The sequence below is a fragment of the Urtica dioica genome, chromosome 11 (genome assembly GCF_054948205.1).
Source record: "Urtica dioica subsp. dioica isolate 48M chromosome 11, U.dioica_male_clone48M_v1_H2, whole genome shotgun sequence".
Lineage (NCBI taxonomy): Eukaryota > Viridiplantae > Streptophyta > Magnoliopsida > Rosales > Urticaceae > Urtica > Urtica dioica.
The window spans coordinates 15,692,160-15,704,962 of record NC_142766.1 but is presented as its reverse complement, the minus strand read 5'-3'; the positions used below and the strand labels follow the sequence as shown (position 1 = coordinate 15,704,962).

General features: G+C 36.9%; 1 long non-coding RNA gene across 1 annotated transcript; it reads right to left on the bottom strand.

Moving 5' to 3' along the window:
- Nucleotides 1-7,633: 7,633 nt before the first annotated feature.
- Nucleotides 7,634-9,009, bottom strand: LOC149381626 (uncharacterized). Its single transcript, XR_016293929.1, has 3 exons — nt 8,934-9,009; nt 8,470-8,535; nt 7,634-7,790 (listed from the first exon to the last, which is right to left on the bottom strand). It is a non-coding gene; the product is annotated as an uncharacterized LOC149381626 (long non-coding RNA).
- Nucleotides 9,010-12,803: the final 3,794 nt, after the last annotated feature.

Below are 12,803 nucleotides of genomic sequence, written 5' to 3'. Positions count from 1 at the left end.
ACTCCACCCGAGGGTCAACGTGATCTTCGCCGGCCAAGTCCAAACTCGGCCCGGCCAGATCCAACGGTCTCAAGCCGTATCCCATACCCCGGCCTTTGATGTCGAGCAATGACCGCTTTATGGCCCCAATCTCCAACGCAAGCTTGAACACGGATCTGGTTGACCCACGCTTTCACGGCGTGGCTTGTCTCTCCTTTCTCCGACATGGCTTCAGCGTCTTTGAGCAGAGGTTGGATTATCTCCAGCTCCTCCTTCAGGCTCTCAACCTCTCCACTTATTCCTTTCAGCGATTTTACTTCTTCGATCATCAGATCTGCCGATTTCTTGATCTCGGGAACTAGGAACGCTTCCATTGTTTGATCAAATTGACCACCAAACTTTGTTTTTCTTTGACTCGCTTGCCGTTGCAGAGCATTTAATTACAACTAACATCTAAAACGAAATTCCATTACAAATTTCTGTGTGCAACGACTAAGTTGCCGTGTTCTGGGTCTACATTTTTTTACTGCCTGGATAATGTATCAACTTTGCATAGCCCTCTAGCAACACTTAGCAGACGAAAATTCCTCGCCAGCCTATCAAGTATCAACGGCCTTCAATTTTATAGAGCGTCAAATGTTTGATTTTGTAACTTTGTTTTGTTTTATATGTTGTTTTTATTTTTAAATTATTTATAAATGGCAAGACAAGAGAACCCATTTATTTAGAGAAATTTCTGGCCTACAAAATGAAGAAATATTGAACTTAGATTTTATAGTTGCAAAATATCATAAATTAGATTTTTTTTACTCAAAAGTCAAAATGCTCTTTTAGTCCATTTTTCTATCTTAAATCATATGAGAAATCATATTAAATTATTGGAAATTCTCTGAAATAATCTAAAATCATCGAATATCATTTTAAATCATCGTAAATAGATATGAATTTCATCAGATTTCATCTTGAATAATAGTATTTCATAAAAAAAAATCTCAAATTTAAAATCTACTGTCGCAATGGTCGTAATCGTCATCGTCGTCTGCAGCGCCAAAGTTAGTACCGTTAAAAATCTGCCGCCGTCTCGCCTTCCATAAAGGCGACGCGTCTCTCGACGTCGGGCCCATATGCCACACTTCCTTAACAACCACGCCCTCTCTCCATGAAGGCTTTTTCTTTTTAAAAAACAAGAATTCGATGATGTTTTGCCTGAGGGGTTTCCATCGAGGACGGTGAAGGAGCTCGACGAATCACTGTGCTCCACCGCAATTTTCTTCATCTGCGGGATCATCAAAAGGCGTACTCTGCTAGATGGAAATGTTAGTTGTGTGGCAAGAGTTACCGTGGCATGACTTACCGGTAAGATTAATATTGATCTCTCTTGATTTTTTTTCACGGTTAATACTGCAAGAAAGTTGTGTCGACTAAGTCATGAACAGATTGGATTAATATACTACAAGAGAGAATTTATCAAACCAGATATCTGATATTACCAGGCTTTTATTATCAGGGTACAATAACTATAATGCAATTAAATTAATAAATAAATAAAATCAACATTTTTATGTGTATATTTTTCTTTTTGGAAAATATCAACAGTATCCCTGTGTTTAATCGAAATGCGAGATTTATCTCTTCGATTTATAGAAATATCAGACATATCCCTTCAGTTTAATATAAATAACATATACCTACTCTAAAAAAATGTTATATTACAAATATCACAATTTTCGTTTATTTTTTACAAGATACATTTTGAACTCCCCAAAATACCCTTAATAGAATAAATATTTATTTACTATTTTATTGAAAAAAATCAAAATCTCTCTTTATAAAAAAAATCTTTAACTTTTTATAAAGAAATTTTTTAATTTAATTTTTTTGTATATAGAATAGAAAATAAAAAATTATTTTATTAATGGTATATTTTGGAGAATTCAATTTTTTTTTTTGTAATAAATAAACGAAAATGGTGATATTTTTAATATAACATTTTTAGGGGGTATATGTCATTTATATTAAACTGAAGGGATATGTATGATATTTCTAAAAATCGAAGGGATAAATCTCGTATTTCGATTAAACAAAAGGGATACTTGATATTTTCCCTTTTCTTTTTCATTGATAAATTATACAGTTATTCAAAATCCAAGCAACAGTACGTACAAAAATCTCGAGTAAAACAGAGTAATCCACCATAAGTTTGTTCAAATGAAAAACCGTAAACAAATAAGCAAATAACAAATTAGAGACAAGAATCAGATGATAAGTTTTCCATTTAACAGCGTATGGTAGAGGTTTTTCAGGTGTTGGACCGAAGGAACCTCTTGAAGGACCAGACATTCACGTATCTCAAGGCGCTCGAGGACGGTTAAAGCTCCGCTCTCAATCTTCACCGCCCTCAGATTCCACAACTCCTTCAATATTATCAGCGTCTTCAAACTTCGAAACCCACCCTCCTCGAAACGCAACTTCTCTCCCTCGTACGCGTCTGTCCCCAAGCGAAGGCTCTCCAAGCCAGGCAAGCCCTTCAGCTCCTCGATCGCATCGCCGGTCAGCCTCGATGATAACAATGCCAATCCGCGGAGGCTCTGGAGCTCAGAGATCGAGTCCGGAAGCCTCTCGAGGTGGCCGATCAACACGAGGTCGCGGAGACCAAGAGGCGGTGATGACACGTGTTGCAGAGACAAGGGCTCTGCCTCGCTGATCGACGACAAACTCAACCGTTGGAGTCGGTTCATTTTCCCGATGACGGTGCAGAGAGCGCCGCTCAGCTCCGCGGTCAACCCCACGATGTCGAGCCACGTCAGCCTCTCCAGCTTCTTTAACTCTCCCATGAGAGGGACTCCGTCGGGACAGGCTTCCAAGGCCGAGAGTGTTTGAAGGCCCTCGAGGTTACCTCCGAAGCCTTCTTGTAGCCCCACTAGTAGCACTCAGACGCAACCTACTCAAGCAGACATGCCAGCCCAGCCATCTCCGTCAGCACAGAGGACTCCGCCTCCAGTCCCACGTCAACAACCACTTGAGGGAAAACCAGACTCTGAGAGCACACCGACATTGAGGACCCAGCCATCTCAAGCACCCCCTCCGGCACAGACGACCCCGCCTTCGGTTTCACGTCCACAGCGAGCTGAAGAAGGATCTGGCTCTGGGAGTGCGCCTACTGTAGCACGGAAGAGAGCTAAGAAGAGAACTGGTCGGTCTGCTTTGGGAACTCAATACGAGTAGTGATTTACTTTACTTTGATAGTATGTTATATTTTGGTTTAGTAACGTTGCGAGCGTTATTTTATTTTAGTATTGTATTTTAGTTTATTAGTATGAGATATTTTATAACTATAATCATGAATTCATCATATGAATGAAATATATTATTTTGGTTAATAAGATTTTATTTGTGTAATTATTTTACATTTGAAACATTTAAAAATTGGCGGGAAAAATTACGCGGGAAAAAATGGTGGGAAATGGCTGGAAAACATGGCGGGAAAAAATTTGGCGGGAATAATTGGCGGGAAAAAGGTTTCCCGGCAAAATAATGTGGTCGAAATCAGCCGCGACAACAGCCACGACTAGTCGCGGCTGATTTTAGCCACGACAAGTCGTGGCTGTTGGTCAACAGCAACGGAGCAACAGCCACGACTTTTGTCGTCGCTGTTGTCGCGGCTGAAGGACCAACAGCCACGACTTTGATAGAAACAGCCACGACTTTTGTCGCGGCTGTTGCCAGTTTTTGTTGTAGTGTTTGGTTGTAACTGTACGCCAATAGGTGTTGGAGATTTCTAAGCTCGTTAATCTCTTTTGGCAGCTCCGTTATCGGTGTCTCTCTAACGTCCAACGAGTAAAGCTTTTGCAGCTTACTGATGGATTTGGGAAGTGACTTGACATTCGTCTTCCTCAAGCTTAATTACTTCAAGAACAACATTTTTCCAAGCTCTTTCGGCAGAGTTTCGATCCGTGAGCTTTCGAAGTACAATACCTCAAGAAGCTTGTGTTAGATCCGAATATCACGGGTGAAATCCATCACCTAATTCCATGACCAAATCACGTTGAATAAATAAGAAACCATAAAACCAATAACGGAAGCGTACTTGATGAATCCATGACGGTTGGTCTTCTAGATCAACACGTATTTCTTTGAGAGTCCATTCAGTTCTCTCTGGCTCACTCTGACGACGGGATATCAGGAATGACCAGAATGTTACGTGTGACCTGGGGACCAGCCGTATTTATAGGGAAACCCTAGGTTACCTTAGTGGGCTTCCTATTTCAACCCATCACTGAAATAGAAGCCCATAATAAATCTACACATTAAAGGCCCACAACCTCTTAGATACATTAAAGCCCAATAACCGTACACCAAATTAGATCACTTTTAACGGGCAATCTTTATTGACAGTTCACAACACATAATTATTTAACATATAAGCCCAACATTGAATTAATGATCCAACATGTTGGATTAAAGATCCAACAATCTCCCACTTGAGCTATATGTTTAACCTTATGATTATGTATCGCAAAAATAACCGAAAGAGCTCAACTTTACTGTCATTATCAATATGTATCTCATAACCAATCCGGTCCATCAACCATATCAACATAGGATCAAAGCGGCATTCGCTACATCTATCGTAGTTATACCCATCAATGGTCACGTATATCGATACAAATGAACGACATGAATCATGAAGTGGATGTGTAGTATGGAAATTTCATGTTATGTGACCTCAACATGCCTATTTCCATTTGGTCCTCCTTAAACCTTAGTGAGATCAAACCATATACTAGAAAAACAGAGTCTAAATAAACCAAAACTTAATTTCTGCAGAAAACCTCAATAATCATAAATAAAACCAAACATGTCTATAACATAAAAGCACTAAAAATAACAAAACAATAAACTCCTACTAGAACTGAATATCATGAGCTGAAATAACACCCATATGAGCAGTGTGCTCGTGAAACACTTTGGGTGGTAGTCCCTTAGTAAATGGATCTGCAATCATGGAGTTTGTATTGATGTGCTCGATAGACAACAGTCTACTCTGAATTCTTTCTTTCATAACTAAGAACTTGATGTCGATGTGCTTCGACTTCGTAGAGCTCCTGTTGTTGTTGGAATATAGTACGGCAGATTTATTGTCACAAAATAACCGGAGTGGTCTTTCAATACCATCTACTATGCGCAGCCCAGTGACAAAATTCCGCAACCATATCCCCTGATTGGACGCCTCATAACAAGCTACAAATTCCGCCGCTGCTATAACTGACTGTTTAGCACTCTTCCAGGAGATAGCGCCTCCAGCTAGCAAGTAAATGTAGCCCGATGTAGATTTCATAATGTCTTGGCATCCGGCAAAATCAGAGTCAGTATACCCGATGATCTCGATCTGATCCGACCTTCGATATGTGAGCATGTAGTCTTTTGTTCTTTGTAAGTATCGAAGGGCCCGTTTAGCTGCTTTCCAATGGTCCATACCTGGGTTGCTTAAGTATCTGCCCAACATTCCTGTAATGTACGCGATGTCTGAACGCGTACAAACCTGAGCATACATCAGACTTCCTACAGCCGAAGCACAGGGAACCTTTGCATTTCATTTTCTTCAAAGTCATTCTTAGGGCATTGATTGAGACTGAATTTGTCTCCCTTAGCCACAGGGGTATCACCTGGTTTACATTCCTGCATGCCATATCTTTTTAGAACCATTTCGATATAGCTCTTTTGTGATAATCCAAGAATCCCCCGAGAGCGATCTCGAAATATCTGGATTCCTAATACAAAAGAGGCATCACCAAGATCTTTCATCTCAAAAGTCTTAGCTAGAAATCTCTTGGTTTCGTGCAATAAGCCTATATCGTTGCTGGCAAGCAAAATTTCATCAACATATAAAACCAGAAAAATACACCTACTCTCATAGAACTTATGATATATACATTCATCCACCAAGTTCATTTCAAAACTGAACGAAATAATCGCTTGGTGAAATTTGAAATACCATTGCCGAGATGCTTGTTTGAGTCCATATATGGATTTTTTAAGTTTGCAGACCAAATCATTTGCGTCTTTGGACACATAATTTTCTGGTTGCACCATATAGATCGTTTTCTCGATGCCACCATTGAGGAACGCAGTCTTCACATCCATCTGATGTAACTCAAGATCAAAATGCGCCACTAATGCCATTATAATTCTAAAAGAGTCTTTCGTGGAAACCGGAGAGAAAGTCTCTTTATAGTCGATGCCTTCTTTCTGTGTGAAACCTTTTGCAACAAGACGAGCTTTGTACCTTTCCACATCATCTTTCGAATCCCTTTTGGTCTTAAATATCAATTTGCTACCAATGGGTTTCGCACCTTCTGGTAATGGTACAAGGTCCCAGACGTCATTATCCTTCATGGATTTCATCTCTTCATTCATGGCATCGATCCACATTTGAGAATCAGAACTTTTCATGGCTTGATGAAAGTTGATAGGATCATCTTCGTTCACTCCAATGTACATCCTCATGTTCTTGAAGAAATACAACATAATCATTTGGTATTGCACTTCTTCTTTCTCTGGTGGATCTTCTTAATGGCATATGTTCTTGAGGTGGTAGAGTTTGTTCTTCTGGAACAATTTGTTGAGCACGGGGTTCCCTAATATTGTCTTGAATTGGGTCTTGAACAATGTCAGGAGTTAAGTCATGATCATTGTCAATACCACCTATGGGAATATTAACATATTCCTCTTCCAAGAAAAAATTTCTTACTGTATCTCCCCTTGCAAACTCGACATCCTCAAAGAATTGAGCATTTCCTGTCTCGAAAATTGACCTGATTGTGGGATCATAAAACTTGTACCCCCGGGATCTCTCAGAGTATCCAACAAAATAGCAGCTCACAGTCTTTGAGTCCAGTTTCTTTTCGTTAGGCTTATAAGGCCTCGCCTCAGCTGGACATCCCCAAACGTGCATATGTTTTAGACTAGGCTTCTTGCCCATCCAAAGTTCGTAAGGGGTTATGCTCGCTGCCTTAGTTGGAACCCTGTTAAGGATATATGCTGCAGTCTTTAGTGCTTCTCCCCAGAGCGATTCAGGTAAAGTAGAATGACAAATCATACTTCTTATCATGTCTTTAAGCATTATGTTTCGTCTTTCAGCAACACTGTTCATAGTGGGCGAACCCGGCATAGTGTACTGTGGGACGATACCGCATTCCTTTAGGAATTTAGCAAACGGTCCTGGACGTTGTTCACCTGAACCGTCATATCTACCGTAGTACTCACCACCACGATCAGATCTGACGCTTTTAATTCTTTTGCTAAGTTGATTTTCAACTTCAGCTTTGAACTTCTTGAACACGTCTAGTGACTGTGACTTTTCATGAATGAGATATATGTAGCCATATCTTGAAAAATCGTCTATGAACGTTATAAAATATTGCTGACCATTCCAAGCAGATGTTGAAAAAGGTCCACAAATGTCTGTATGAATAAGTTCTAAGACGTCCGATGTAGCGCGTACTTTTATTTAATAGATTAATAAAACTCAAAATACCGTTTAAAACTCAATATCATAATTTTTTGCAAAAACATAAATACTTTCTTTTTTTCAAATGGTAATATTCAACTATTAGAAGTCTAGAAAATAAAAAGACAATAATTATACATCCTCAAACATAGTAGAGTGAGTGCGGAAATTGAACACAAGCGTAGATAAAAATTAGAAGGTCATAATTAGTACTAAAATAGGTAACTAATTATATATATTTGCCACTAGCCACATCGTAAGTCGTCTCATCGTCTTCGTTCAGTAACCAACTACTCGTCTCCTGAAAAAGAATTGGGAAAAAGGGGTGAGCTATAAAGCTCAGTAAGTAAACCTCATGCACGTAAATGATGACATGATAATGAAACCTATAACTCTATTTTTTTTCATTTCGTCTATTTAAATCTTTCTCTTTGATTCGAGCGCTCGGTGTGTGCCTACGCTTTTGGTACCAATGGACCATGGTTAAAGAACCTGTTAAACCTTTATTGGATCCATTGTTCTATGCTAGAGGGAGAAGGGTACGAATTAAACCATGGAATCGTACACCACTCAATACTCCCGCCAAAACGGGCTCATTGTCCCCATCATGAATAGAAAAATAAGGGACCTTCCCTAGCATAGTCATTCATTTCATTAAAAACATTTTCAGTCGGTGGGTACGTCGATCCTCCGCGCCCCTTGTCATTGCTCCCTCCAGACATAAATACACACCTTTTACATTATGAAAACCATTTTCAAATCATTATGAATGTTTTATTCCTTTATTCCTTAAAAACTTTGGATTCATGAGTTTTGAACACTTTATCATGATATGCTATGCTTGAGACCTAAATTCCATATGTAATATTCTATCATGACATATATCAATCAATCAAGTATATAATAGATAACTCACACAAACACATAATCATACATAAATTAAATCTATTAACTAATGCAAGTAAGTAAGGTTTACTTACCTCGATAGATGTTAATAACGTGAAAGTCTCCTCCGACCGCTCACGATATATGTGCCCCGAAATTTTCTATCATTATTGTATCTTTTGTTATTAGTAACATAATTATAAAATATGTATGACTTTATAAATAATTCCACCTAATATAATTATAAATCACATGTTTGCAACTTTATGGAATCAAATTAGTATTTAGACTAAACAGTACCAAAAATAAAATACTTTTGAATATAGAAAAACAAATCGTGTATATAATCAAACAGACTACAAAATAACTCTTATTCAAAAATTTATTTATATATATATATATATATGCTATCTAAATTATTGTCTCCGTTGATATATAGTACTATATGCAAATACATAGAAAGAGAGAAATAAAGAAAATGTGGTATATAGTGGCCACTTGAGTAGCGTGCATGAGATGATATCAAAATAAATAAGGAGAAGAAAGTGAGTGTATTTACCAATATTTACTTCAGTGGAAAAGAGAGAAAAACAGTAGAGATTATGGAGAGAAGCTTTATTCGTCCAAAACTTTCTATATGCATTTATATATATACCAATGTATGCATATATATATATATATATATATATATATATCATGCAAAGTGTAACGTGGCCTATAGATAAAGAGGCTAGTGTGTACAGATGTATACTTTTGTCAAATATTTATGGCCACGGAAGAATTGAGAACTCAAATCAGTATGAATATGTGTATAAATTTGTCAACATTTCAACACCATAATTTCCTCTAACATTTTTTACCGAACTAGCAAGGAAGAATATTATTGAGAGTAGTGTTTGAGAAACCAACTATTGACAACTATCAAGTACATTCACATTACACCTCGGAGAAGAGAAAAAAAATCATTTAAGAAAATTTTGAATTATGTAAAAAAAAATGTTATGTAAGTAAAAGAAGTTATAATATTATATGCACACATGTATAGACATAATATATATACACATATCTATTAAAATTAAAATTTTATTTATAAGCATAATTAGTCACCATGAATTAATTTGGACACTTTATAATCGCTGGAGCGCGTCGGTGGATATTTCACTGCAAAACAAATTAATAACGATAATAATAATAATAATAAATATTATTAGTAATAGATTCCATCGTAGTTTAATTAGGCGTTACATCCGAAGTCCTGTTGACTTCAAATCTCCTTTTATTGGTTTATTTTCCCTTTATGCAATTTACGCAGATATTGAAGTCTGTGAAATCTAAGGGATCTAGAATTTCGTATGACACAAGTCTCTCTATTCTCCTTTGAGAGATGTGACCTAATCGTTTGTGCCATAACGCGGCCGAATTCTCGTTAGTTAATTTTCTCTTTACACCTCGAGTACTTAAATACAAGGATTCATTAAATGAAGCATTTATCTCAATGGAATATAAATTATCATATCCTGATAAAGAACCGGAACCAACCATATTTGAACTGTGAAACAAACTAAATTTTCCATTCTCAAATGAACAAGAATAACCACATTTTTCCAAACAAGAAACAGAAATCAAATTCCGTCTAAAAGACGGTACCACAAAAGTTTCATCAAGATCCAAATAAAATCCAGTCTTCAACAATAATCTAAATTTTCCAATTGCTTCAACTTCAACCTTCTTGCCATCGCCCACATAGATGTATCTTTCAACATCATTTGGCTTTCGGCAATGGAGGCAACCTTTCATAGACACACTGATGTGAGTGGTTGCACCAGAATCCATCCACCAAGTGTTCTTAGGTACCGAAGTTAAATTAACCTCAGAATAAACCAAATTAAAAAGCATACCTTTCTTAGCACGCCAAGCGTGATAATTAGCACAATACTTCTTTACATGCCCTTCAGCTCGACAGGAGAAACAACCAGTCTCTTCAGGGTTATCTGGTTGCTTTTGATGTTTCTTCTGAGGTACTGTATTCGCAACTTCCTTATCCTTCTTTCTTTTCTTTCCCTTGTCCCCGCTCTTAGAGAATGAGGTTAGGTGAACACTTTCTATCTTATCTTGCTGCAACATTTCCTCTTCCTGAACACAGTATGAGATTAGCTCATTAAGAGACCAAGTCTCTTTCTGACAATTGTAGCTCACCTTAAACTGGCCAAATTGTGTTGGAAGAGATATCAGAACTAGATGCACTAGCAAGTCCTCAGAGAGTTCAAGCTTAAGTGCTTTAAGCTTTGAAGCAAGATGAGACATCTCTAGTATGTACTCCCTGATATTGCCTTTACCCTTATACTTCATTGAAATCAGACTTGTCAAGAGCGTACCAATTTCAGACTTTTCGTTCTTGACAAACATTTTCTTAATATCAGCAAGGAACGCCATAGCGGTTTTGATAGTATCGGACATTGTGCCCCTGAATGCTTCTGGAATGGCTTTCTTCATGATCATCATGCACATGCGATTCGATCTCTCCCACTTTTCCATCTCCTTCTTGTCATCAGAGGTACTCTTGTCCGTAAGTGCCGGAGGAGCTTCAGTTCGAATCGCCAGGTCAAGATCCATGACCCTGAGAGCAATCAACAAGTTCTCCTTCCATGACTTAAAGTTGGAGCCATTCAGCAAAGGAATTGAATTGATGTTGGCAGAAATATTTCCAGGAGTCGTAACTGATACAAAGAACAATAAACAAATAAACAAACAAGTTCAGAGAAAAAAAACCTAAACCGAAACTCAAAATTCAAATTCAAATATGGTAAAACCCATCTCAAGATACTGTGCACTCCATCAATATTATGTCTTTGGACAAGAATAATGACTTGTAAGTGATATCTTGGTGCACTAATCAAATACTGATAATAATGAACATATCAAATAACAAATCTTCCTTTGGACCGATCTACTATTTACATGTAAAACCGAAGAATCATCACGTATTTATTAGCGCAAACATACATGCAATCAAGTTAAACACTTACCTTCCTTTGGGCCGATAAATATTCGCAAAAATTACATGTACAAAACCTTTTATACTTTAAAATAAATAAGTTTCCACAAGAGAGGCCACTTTGGTGACATGTTGCTTCAATTAATTTATTTTAAAATATATACATACCAAAAAATACCAATATATATATATATATATATATTTTTTTTTATGTGGGCTGAACCCACAACTTAAATAATCAAAGCCCATTAGGATTTCAGTATATGAAAAAATAAAGAAAACTAATGCAAGTCCTAATGCCGTCAATAGTATTAATGATGAACTATAATACAATTGATACATAAGCAAAACAAACAATTGCAAAACTTATAAACATGAGTCTGTGTATATATATTCAAAAGAAACTGATGTACATGTATATGCACATACACATATATATACTCGGAAGAAAAAAAAAAGAAGAAATATGCATGTATATACGTATCCTTTTACGCAGGCAAAGTCTGCCTAATAAAACAAAACAAAAAAAAAAGAATTTTCATAGTGGTCTGACAAAAGGAATTTTTATATATACCATTGTTATGAATCCATATAAAAAGTCTGCCTAATAAAACAAAAAAAAAAAAGAATTTTCATAGTGGTCTGACAAAAGGAATTTTCATATATACCATTGTTATGAATCCATATAACGCATAAGAAAACCATAATGGTCTGACAAAAGGAATTTTCAATACCAATGCCCAACAAATTAAAAAGGAAAAAGAACCTTAATCATAAAGCACGATTTTATATAAGAGAGCTGATGAACAATATGCCAAACAAAACAGAAACAAAACAGAGGGCAATAACGATTTTATTTAAAAAAAAACCCTCAAACCTAAAGCAAAGAGAACCGATAGCATAAAAAATATCCGAAAACAGAAAACCAAAAGAAATTCTTAAATATTCAAACATGATTGACTCTGATACCAATTGTTAGATCCGAATATCACGGGTGAAATCCATCACCTAATTTCATGACCAAATCATGTTGAATAAATAAGAAAACCATAAAAAAATAGCGGAAGCATACTTGATGAATCCATGACGGTTGGTCTTACAGATCAACACGTATTTATTTGAGAGTCTCTTCAGTTCTCTCTGGCTCACTCTGACGACGGGATATCAGGAATGACCAGAATGTTATGTGTGATCTGGGGACCAGCCGTATTTATAGGGAAACCCTATGTTACCCTAGTGGGCTTCCTATTTAAACGCATCACTGAAATAGAAGCTCATAATAAGTCTACACATTAAAGGCCCACAACCTGTTAGATACATTAAAGCCCAATAACCGTACACAAAATTAGATCACTTTTAACTGGTCATCTTTATTGACAATTCACAACACATAATTATTTAACATATAAGCCCAACGTTGGATTAAGGATCCAA